An 11,397-nucleotide genomic window follows, 5' to 3' on the forward strand; every position below is an offset into this window, starting at 1 on the left:
AAACTAAAAACCTTAAAGGCATAATTAAATAATAAAATTTTAAAATACTGAAATTCTCATGCTGGGGAACTCAGTGGATACAAACAAAAGAACAAGTGTATTAGCACGGCCAGATTGTGTAAAGTAGTATAACTGCAGTGAACCCACAAAAACTACATCAATTTACTTATTGAGCTGAGCTGAGTCCAAGGGCCTGTTGAGCTTCTTCTCATTTGAGAATATCAAATTGCATCTTTTCCTTTGCAACAAAAAGCCTGAGAATGCTTCCATGTTGTTAAGATTTTGCATCTGTGAGTGTGAGGCTGTGAAAGGCTTATTGAAACACTTTTAGAAAATAATTTGGGAAAGGTGTATTTTAGGTAGCATAGAACACTAAGGAGGTGAATTCCTGACCTGTAAGATCACAGTGCCCTGTAATATCTGCATTTCCATTTTACATGGGTGTAAGACTTAACCATGGACAAAAGCTCYCTTAGGTGATGTGAAGTTGGGAAAAATGATAGTAGTCAAGGAGTGCTGGACTATAAAGKGATCCCAGTAGGTTTATTCTGGCAAAATTGACAACCAAGTTCTCCTGCAGTCGTGACCTTTTTCCCAATTCATGTGTCAAAAGAAGAGGGAGCTTGGCTGTGGCAATCTTAGTACCCCAAACACCCCCACAACATAAAGGTTATCCATGTGTCAGCCTGTCAAGCTTCTGCCTTCCAAATACAGSCTGGGAATAAATGCCAAAACACCGGGCAATAAAAATTCCTTAATTTTAATTTCTGCAGGACACCTTGTACTTTGCTCAGATCTTACCATAGTACAGAACTTGCTACAAGATTATAACCTTCCCTKTATTATGAACACCACAATAAAATATTTGTTTAGCAAGTGTGACTAATTTAAAGTTTCTTATCTTACAAATTTGACAATGCAGCGTGCTGTGACGCAAATGTTGCAGGCGTAAGAACCCTGTATGAAAGTCAAACTTTGATTATTTGATTGCAACACAGGACAAAAAGAGTGAGGGAGGTAGTGAGGAATCAGCCTTCTCCCTTGAACWTTCAGCCAGTGCTGGTGGTCATTACAATTGCCACACTCTGCATAATGGAGAATAAATTCCTGGATAGTGTTGGTCGYCAGCCCAGGGCTACCAACAGATCARACCTWTCGGGAGAATTTKAAATATAAAAGGACCTCTGCCTTTTAAATGTATGGCACAGCAGCTGGGAAATTGCCTTTGTTCAGCACAATTCTTTCATCTTGTTTTCTTTGCAATAAGTAATGAGCTTAGAAAAAATGCCTTATGTTTTCCTGCTTCCTTCATATCTTGAATTATTGAATCCATACACCATCACAGCATTTGCATGTGCTGTTTACTGTGCAGTCATGTAAAAGCTAATTTTTTCACCCTTTAGTGGAAACCTGAAAACTTCAGTCTATAAAAATATAATGCAATTGACAAAAAGAAAAAGAGAACCATGTAATAAAACCAAGACTCCTCAACCAATCAGCCAATCTTCAAATGGTGTGAGAAACCAAACTAGGGGCTGTGGCTCCCTTCAAAGATTCTGCCACTGAATGGTGGAAATGGCTGAAAAAGTATGGTAGAGGCACAAGTGTGTCAAAGTTTAGCAGTCTATATTGACAGCAAATTCGGATCAGAGTGGTCCATTTTCTGTCTTTTCAGGTAATGAAATGTGATATAGCAATTATTATATCAGTGTTTTTATTAGAGAAAAAAACAAACTAACAAACAAACAAAAAAAAACAAAACAGGAAAAAGAGAAGAAGACCTTGTCAAAATCTACATCTGCATTAGTAAATATCCTTGCAGAAGCCTTGAAAAAATTCCTGATGCTTATTGAAATCCATAAGCTGGCATTTATGTCAGTATAAATGGAACTGTGCTGTCTTTACTTCACTTAGAGCATAGTGCTTCAGATCTCCAGGGATACACTTCACTGTCAATTCACATTAGGACATCAGAGCCAAAAGAGCTTTTCTAACTTCTGATGGAAAATAATTTTCTACTATTGTTTCTATGGCTAATGTACAATAAAGGGTTTGGCTTTGAAACACAGTGCATTTTCTCATCAGTGACTGATACTCTGTGCTACATAAACAGCCAGATGCATAAAGGGCTCACTTCCATTGCCTCTTTTTGTGACAGTGTCACATCCCTGAACAGTTGGTGACATGTCAGTCCTTCTGCCTCTCTTCTAATCAGCATCTMGGTTCCTGTTATCACCAGAGAGGAACATTACAACAAATTATTTGAACTTCWGAGAATAATAACTCTAAATTCTTAACACTACAGTTAAGGCTTTCTGTGAAATCAGTGTTGCTTATTTATATATTTCATTTTTGATATTTAAAATTTCTGAGTGAACTACATTCAATTAAATGTTTTACTGTGATCTTAGTATGTTTTGAAGGGGTCTTTTAGGATTCTCCTCATACATTTTGGATTATCATAGATCTGTTATTTATTTCAGCAGTCATTTAGACCTCATAAATATAATAACCATAACAGGACATGACTCACAACTGTAAGGCTCATAAATTAAGATGACTTATCTTTTCCCCCCTTTACAGGATATCTGCTACTTTAAATCATTGTACTAAGTTTAATTTACTGTATATTTTTCTCCATTTTCACAATGAAGTGTTTTCATGGGAATGAGAAATATGTGAAGGAATAAATTAACACAAAGAACTTGTTTCTAGGGAAATTAACAATTTTCTTTTCTGTCTGGGAATAAYAGAACCTATATCTTTTCTAGACAATCACATATATTATGAGGATATCCTAAATCTACTGTATATGGTTCTAACCCAACTTTTAAATGGAAAAGAGCAATTGATTTTTATGTTGGTTATTTTTTGGTCTCATGAATTTCTTTAGAGAGATTTTACTGTGCAGTATGTGAACTGAAGCCTGCTTTAMCAATATGCTAAAAGTAAACTTGGATAAATTATTCATTGTAGAAATATTTAGTTGCAAATGCATCCCTTTTCCTATTAATTAATCATAAAGACACTAGTCCTAATTTGTAAAATATAYGAACAAGGCCTAATTCCCCTTTTTGTTATACTAATTTTAAGATGATGTACTCAAATAGAAAAATATAGCAACACAKACTTAAAGAACTGTTTAAAGAAAAAGAATGATTTCTGTTCATTAAATCTTTCTAAAAAATGCTTATTGGCCTGACCAGTTGCTTGCAAACTCTTGAATAACAATTCTTGCGAGTTAGTGCCTTTGGTGAGTGCAGCTGCTCATTTTGTCTACAGAGATTGTGTTTCGCTCCATAGATTGTTGTTTCCTCCATGAGATCTTTTAAAGCTAGAAAGAAGTCACTGGGTCAGATAAAGACCCTTGGAGTTAGTTTTCCCATGGAAAGATTTATTTGCRTTTGAGTGTATGATTCAGGGCTTTTTCTTAACTACAGAGGCAGTTCTGTATGAGTAATGGCTGCCACAATCTCGCAGAGCAATCAGAACCTCAGCTCTTTTCTTTGCAGGAACATGTGTGAGTCAGTTTTTACACTGTATGCAGTTAAAATGAGAAAGAGGGAGACAAAGAGGCCAAAAATAGAGGAAAAGATTGAGTAGTCTGTTATTTAGTCTCTGCTGGCATGTTTCATGTATAATCTCGGCAGTTGTATCTTAGACGCTTAGCTGTCAACACCCTAATGAAATATTCAGTAGATCAAATTCTGTCTGTACCTTAGCACACATGGAAGCAAAGATTGAATATACATCGGTTTKACTTGCAAAAACAGGGACATTTTCCTCCCTTGCCCATATTATTATCACTATYATTATTGCCCAAACATGAATGYTATTTAAATTAAATATTTGAGTGTTTATGAAGTCTTGGACATAAAAGAGCACTGATAATTTCTGTTCTGGATTTTCCCACAAACATTGTATAGGAACCAGTAAGTATTTAAACTGTTTCATGAGGCCAGAACATGATGCTAATAACCACAAGGTCATGGGTTTGAACCCTGCATGGGCCATGCATTAAGAGCTGGACTTGGCGACCTTGTGGACTCCTTCCAATGCARAATATTCTCTGATTYTGTGATTCCATGCATTGGATTTTGACTTAAGCCTCATCCTGTGTCTGTTGGTGGTATAACAGGGTTCCTGGCAGTATATTCATGAAGCTCAACAAAATCAATTTCTGATTTTCCATTTTGGGAGACAGGGACTGGGTCTGTTAGCAGCATATTATGAGTCAAGGTGTGTCACTTGCCCTGTAGGGAATGAAGAGACTGCCAGATCCATACCTGCCCCTCTGAAAGAACAACTTTGCAACTTGTCTTTATTCCACACTCCAGTTTGACTTTGTGCATTATCAAAATGCATATTCATGTGAGAGAAGGAATATTGGCAGCATCTCTGCCTATATTTCTCAAGATTAAAGAACTTTTTTTTTTTTTATTAGAGGGAGAAAAATGGTCTATTAATTGTATTGTTAAGGCAAAAATGCTTGAGGGTAATTTAACACCTAACAGTTGTTCCATGCAAGAGCAAGAATGTGAACTTTTATTGTTTAYTTTAAAGTATCAACAGCTCAAACAGCTAAGAAAATCTACTATGTTACACCTTCTGAATATGGGGGGGTGTAAGTACACACTAGGAACATACTTTGAATTACTGATAGCTTGGGCTTTAAAGAGCTGAAGAACAAAGAAACAYGCTGAGAGATTGTCTGAATCATGTTCAAAATAAAACACTCCCTGTACTTGACCCTGGAGATTGATGGTTGCATTCTTTAGTTTATCCCAGCCTTTGGCAAAGTTCCTAATTTCTGAGTAATACCCCTGCAAAAACCTTGAGAGTCTTTCCTTTATGCAGTAAGGTTAGTCAATACTTCAAGAGGGGATTATTTCTTGCAAAGACAAACTTTTATTTTCTCGAGAACACAATTTTAAAATCAGAAATCTATAGATTACAGATTAACTAAACCAAAATAAAAACATTGAGCTTTATATGCTCCTAGTAYTGCCTTTAAAATATCCCATGGCAATATAAGCCAATGTTTTGAAAGAACAAAGACACTAAGACAGAAGTTTGCTTTTCAAGAACACTGTGTACTTACAATATAGTGAGATTATGAGAAGTTGCTGCCCAGTACTGTTTTGGAAAGTGCTAAACTCAGAAATGGTGTTTGAACARTCTGTCCTTCAGAATCCAGAGGCAAAACTGAATTAAAGGACTCCCTCCAGTGAAGGAAGTCTCTTGCACGTCTCACAGAAAACTTTCCAAAGTCTCATTCGTGTAACAGCTTTGAATTCCCCAATTCTTTTTCTTCACAGATGGAGGGGAGATCTGAAGGGAAGACGAAGGTAAATATTACCTCATTTCTTTGTTTAGGACCATCAGTTATGAACTTTTGCTTCCATTGGGAACTTCAAGTCAATCACTCTGACAGAAAACAAAAAACACCACCTGCCTGCCCCCTCACATTTCAGGGCATTTAATTGTTGATAAGAGGAACAGAAATCACCAAGGAGGAATTTCAAAATTGTCTTGTACTTCCAAACCTCATTTCACCCTCCTCAAAATAGTAATTTGAGCCTCAGTTTCAGATGTCCTACACTAGCAATTTAATCTGCAGAGTATGAATCAAATCATGCTCTTCTACCCCTGAAGTGTCTCTAGTTGGATTTTTTCCACACCATATACCAGATTAAATGTTCATTGGTACAAGAATCTGAACATTTCATCTTGTTAATAACTTACCCTTAGGTTATACAGTTACATACTTTCTGCCTCTTCTGGCACCATTCCTTCCCTCTCTCCTCATTTTGCCAGCCAGTGACTATTTATTATTTCATACCAATGTAAATTCAAGTGGGGTTTGAAGAAAGAAGTGCATGTTGTAAGACACTTCAGAAAGCCCTTCTTGCTTCAGTCTTGCTGTGGATCCAGCTCCAGATAACCATGTTTCTGTGTAGGTACCATGCTTGCAAGTGGTTTTAGACAAAGGATAGGACAATAAATACTTTCTGAATGTGTTTTCTAAAGGAAGTAAAAGAGATTTTTCTTAGTGAGGTMTTTCACAGTTGTGATATTTTTCACAAAAATGCACAAGTATATTATAATTGTATGCAAAGTGTGAAGATAGCAGAATTAAGAGTGTCAGAAACAGATACTATTGACATGGACAGTAGATGAGCATTCTTTTAAAAGGTGTCTCCCTTTCCATTTAGTAATGACATTGGACAAGTAGTGAGATGTTTTGAAGGAGGGAAGACATTATGATATAGCAGATTATTTCAAATAACATTTGAAGTCTTAATTAAAGTTCTTCTGAAGTTGATTAAAAGACTATCATTGCCTCAGAACATTRTGCATTAAGGTCCCAAAAGCTGCCACTGTTCATTATCATCAGCTYAATATTTTTGTTCAGATAAAAATTGTCATGCTTCTATTGTTATTTACTGTAAAAACGGAACTATCATTGACTTTGCTTTTAGAAGGACCTCCTCTGCTGCCACTGTCAATGCTCCAGGCTGTGCAAACAGCTAACCTCAAAACTAAAAAAGCCTTTCAATGAAAGTACTGTAACCTTATTCCCCAAGTGCAAACCTCTGAAACCTGTCTCTGGAGCAAAAACTTTAAAGGCTGATCTAGTCCCTGAAAACACCAAGCACCATCAGAATCCAAAATTCCCTGAAGTCTGACTAACACTTCAAGGGCCTTTACGCTCCTTATTGTATGGAAACTACATCTAAAAAGTCCAAGGGCTGCTGTATTGTAATCTACCTCCAGGAAGCTGCCAGAGTGACAGTCAGAAATCTCTGAAAGTTTGCCCCAAACAAGGTGTTTTATCTTCTGTTTTCAACAAGCTGTCCTGTAAAAAAAAAAAAAAAAAAAAATAGAATGCTTTTGGGAAAATTCTGTGTGCCTCCTGTAAGAAAAGATTGCTGTGTAGCTTAACTTTYCCCCATTTGATTAATTTAGACTGGAAAYATTCACAAATGCCTTTGCAATCTTCAGTGAGRTTCATCTTTTTGAAGAAACAAAACAMAACAAAAATAAYATAAACAATGCTGTTTTCCAAAATAAATAACTAAAATAGGTARGTCTGTATGCTGCACTAGAGYTTTTCTGAAGATTTAATTGCTTAGCTTGTTCCCAACTTCTTCAGCATGGATATTCTCCATGACTTGACAAGATTTTCAATGTGCTTCATCAGGTGATGGGGTAAAAAAGACACACAAACTCAGTCCCAAAAGAGGAGTTGGAGGCATCAGAAACACGATCTGCAACTTTCTCAGCACACTTAGGTACATCAAAGTACAGCAACAAAATTTTGGAATGRAGAATTTGAGGTTTTGACTGAAAAGGAAGAAGATTTATCTAAATTTTCTGTATTTAACATTTGTCTGTAAAGAGTTAATAGATTTATGGGAAAATATATGTATTTCCATTCAAATAGTCTATATCAGTAACAATAATAATTCCAGTCCACTTTACAGATCTGGAACTGAATAGGAGCTGTCAAACTCCACTTTGTGAAAGTTTTATATTTGGGACACAATAGCTGTTATTTAGACAATTCCACAAAGTATATGTTTCCAGTTTATATTGACTAGTAAATGTTCCTTTCTTGTCTTTCCATGAAATTGAAAGTTACTATRATGATTTCAGCCCATAAATGTATTTTTATAGCTATGAAATAATATCCAAATCAGTTAAGAAACATAGATCAAAGTAAATCTCTTCACTGAATGTTCAGTTTCTTGYAAAAAGTGCCACAAACATACCAACAAACTATTTACTTCCCATTTTTTTCTATTTCTTCTGTAAATACATGTTTACAGTGGATCTAAATTTCCCTGATTTGAATAGCGAGAGAATATAATTTTTTCCATTGATATTTACATAACAGAAGGACGCACTTGGACAACTAAAAGAATTTCCTAATTAAATTCTAGCAATTTTTAAATCATGAACTTTCAGGACATCAAAACAGGATTTGAAAATAGTAAGAATTATTGCAAACATTTCCTCAACTGAATCTGCAGTTAATTTTGAGCATGCTTGCCTAGATGAAACAAGTTAGGAATTTCMTAACAGCAGACACGTAAATGCAGATGAATTTACAAAAGGGAGATGTTTTTTATTAATTTCATATGGAAATGGTTTCTTATGAAAACTTTTTAGTCTAGAAATTGCTATACAGAAGACACTATTATTTAACAGAAACTTTGAAATGCACCAGAAAGTTTTCCCATCATCATTACCAAGTAGTTGTGCCAAAAAGTAAAACAGCATCAAATAGTGTTGAAATGTCCTCTGCTTAAATGAGCTGTCYTTCTTATTTGTGCTAGATTTGTATTCCATGAACCAGAAGTGCCATTCTAGCCMTGCTGCAGATAAAGGCCTTTTGCTTCTTCTCCTGAAATTACACAGAAACATTAATCACTTGATGTACAAAGGTGAAACGTTTATTCCAAACCCAGGGACCTACWTTTGAATCTAATAAGGAATCATTGCTGCTGGCCAAAAATATGGGATGGAGACTCATATGGCAATGACCAGAAAAAAAGCTGCTTTGAAGGAGGCCAAGGAAGAAGGAAGGGCAGACAATCCTTGCCAGACTGTATCACTGCAGTTCTGATACAAGTTACTTCATCAYTTAATTCAATTTGTGCAGTATCACCTCATGTTTCCACTGACCTCAGTGTCTGACACTAATAAATCAAARGTGTGAACATCCTAACCTTCCAGTTGAGCATTTTGAACTTAAAATCACCAGGATTATCATCAGATAGTAGGGACTCTCGCTCTGAAGTGGYTTATCACCTCTTCTAACGCAGTATCTTTGGCTGATCATCATAGCTCAGATCTTCATAAAAGTATTTTTAAAACTACTGATTTAGTACCTGAARGATGTTTCTCACTTAGGTGTTCAATTTTAACCACCTAACTTTTAAATGTCTAAGTCGAACTGAATCACCTAGCCCCCACCATATCCAGTGAAAAAGAACATTCACCACCAGAGTGCCGGAGATGACATTACATGGAGCAGATGCTGGGATCTATTGGGTTCTGAATGCAGCATTCAGTTGGCTAAAATTAGTGAGGACAATGCATCAGTTTGCAAATCTATGTCCTTATGTCTTCTGTTTAATGTAATAAGATTAAAAAAAAAAAAAAAAAAAAAAAAAAAAAAAAAAAAAAACAAACCTGAATTGAGTCATTTGACTGACATGTGATTAATTAAAACTTATAACTGGTTCACTCAGCATTTATAATCAGTGGAAATATGAGCATTTTGAAGACAATAGTCATTAATTTTCAGGATGCTGTTTGGTTCATTCTTAGTAGACAAATAAAGTAGATCAAGTGGATTATGGCTTAAAAGTACCTATATCTCTCTGTTAAATATATGAAGAACCTGGGAAACCTAAATTAGTGATTTCCCAAAAAAATGTAAACCAACACGCACTGATATTGCTTAGCGATTTTTATTGAAATTCTTTTTCAGAACTTAAATACCCTGAATTTCTCCTGGGTCTCACATRTTTCAGTCTTTTTTTCATGTTCACTCTAGTTGAGATAATTAAATAATATGCAAGTGTGGTGTCTCAGTATGCCTGGACTCAAACACTGAAAAAGCTAATGCTTAAAAATAATTTCTCCTCTTACTTATTAGTACAACCATAATTATGAATACCAAAYGACAGCCAATAAAAACACTTAAGAGAATTATGGTGGGTATTTTGAGGATAAATCCACAACACAAGGATATTGCTTCTTAGACCTCTGTTTCCTAATCAAGTTATTCTGCAATTAAAAATCATTAGTACAGTGAGARTGACTGAGCAAATGACCATTTGCACAGGATACAAAAAGAAACATTTAGCATTGCTCAGATAAATATTTACTTAGCTGTTCAAAATTACTTTCAGATAGAGAAAATATGAKGTCCAAATACACCCTCTGCAATTGACATAAATGCATTTAAARTGTTCTAAAAGCATGCAGAGATCTGTCTTTTAAAGTCACTGATCATATTTGGCAGCAGAAGTATTGAATGATGGTACCCACTATTCTTCCTTCAGGCTCCCAATTCCATCCTGACATAATTTTTGAGATTGTTTTGTGTGCTATTGGAAAGCAAAGATGCATAAGGAGCAGGTGTGGGGTTTTACCTTTGCAGTGCCTTTCTGCCTGAGCAGGGATGGCTCTGATAGATATTTTGACATGGCATGCTGACAGAAAACAGGGAAGCAGGCATGCTTGGGATGAGCTGGAASACCATTGAAGTAATTTTAAAAAATAAAAACTGTCAAAAACCATAACATGGATACACTGATCTCTATTAAGGATGTCACAAGATAGTCAAAAGATATTGTGTGACAGATTTTCAGAATAAACTACTTATGTTACTGTGTCAGGCCCAGAATGGCAGCCTTCCAAATGTCCAARAGGTCTGATGTGCTGACCAACTGCATTAGCAGGGATAACAGTATGAGCTAATCTATATGTGTGTTTTCTATTTCTCGTGCTGCATTCATTCAGATAATCTTGCTTTACTCCTCTTGAAGCTGCATGAAAATTAAAATAGTTTTGCATAATGAAAAAAAAAAGTGCAGTGTGGTTGAGCACAAGAATTGAGAAAATCAAGAAAGACATCCTAAAATCAAGAAAGACATCAAAAAATCATCAGTATTTCTTAAGATAAATAGTTATGTTTATATTTCTTTTTTTTTATTTGATTTGTTTAATTCTATTTTCTTTATTTCTATTGCCTTCAGGAAAAGGTTACAATGGAAGAAAAAAGGAAGTTAAATTTTAAAAGCTCACAAATACATTTCTTCTGGAAAAGAGACTAGGAAAAAAATGCAACATTAACTGACTCAAAAATGACAAACACATGGAAAATTCCAAAATATGCCATGTTGAAGAAGTCCTTGACAGTGCAAAGCAGACTGATGTACCTAAGCCCCATTAATTTTCAAGGAGAACTGGATAACTAATTGTTTTTGCTGCCTTTGAAAGTGTTCCTATAATCAATCCTTACAAGAATTTGCACTCTGCTGGAAATTTTACTATAAAACCAACTTACCATGTACTAATTTCTTGCATTTTCTTTATAAATATTTAATAAATTTGAAGAGCATTTCCTATTCTGCCCACTTTTGCAATAAGTTCATTAAAAGGATTTGTTCTTAAGGAATCACAGCACTTGGAATTTACTGCAGGGTCAAATTGCAAAGTCCACTCAGAGCTGACGATGAAAACACAGACTTGGTGTAAGTGTACACCTGAAAATGACAAAAATGGCCACCAAAGACAAAGAGAGAAGATCACAAAGTTCCAGAGAAATCTGGATACTAGCATCCTTGACTAATCAAGAAATGAGTATTCACAACCCTT

Source organism: Malurus melanocephalus, unplaced genomic scaffold (assembly GCF_030028575.1).
Source record: "Malurus melanocephalus ecotype Western Australia unplaced genomic scaffold, MMel_1.1 scaffold_142, whole genome shotgun sequence".
In the NCBI taxonomy this organism is placed as follows: Eukaryota; Metazoa; Chordata; class Aves; order Passeriformes; family Maluridae; genus Malurus; species Malurus melanocephalus.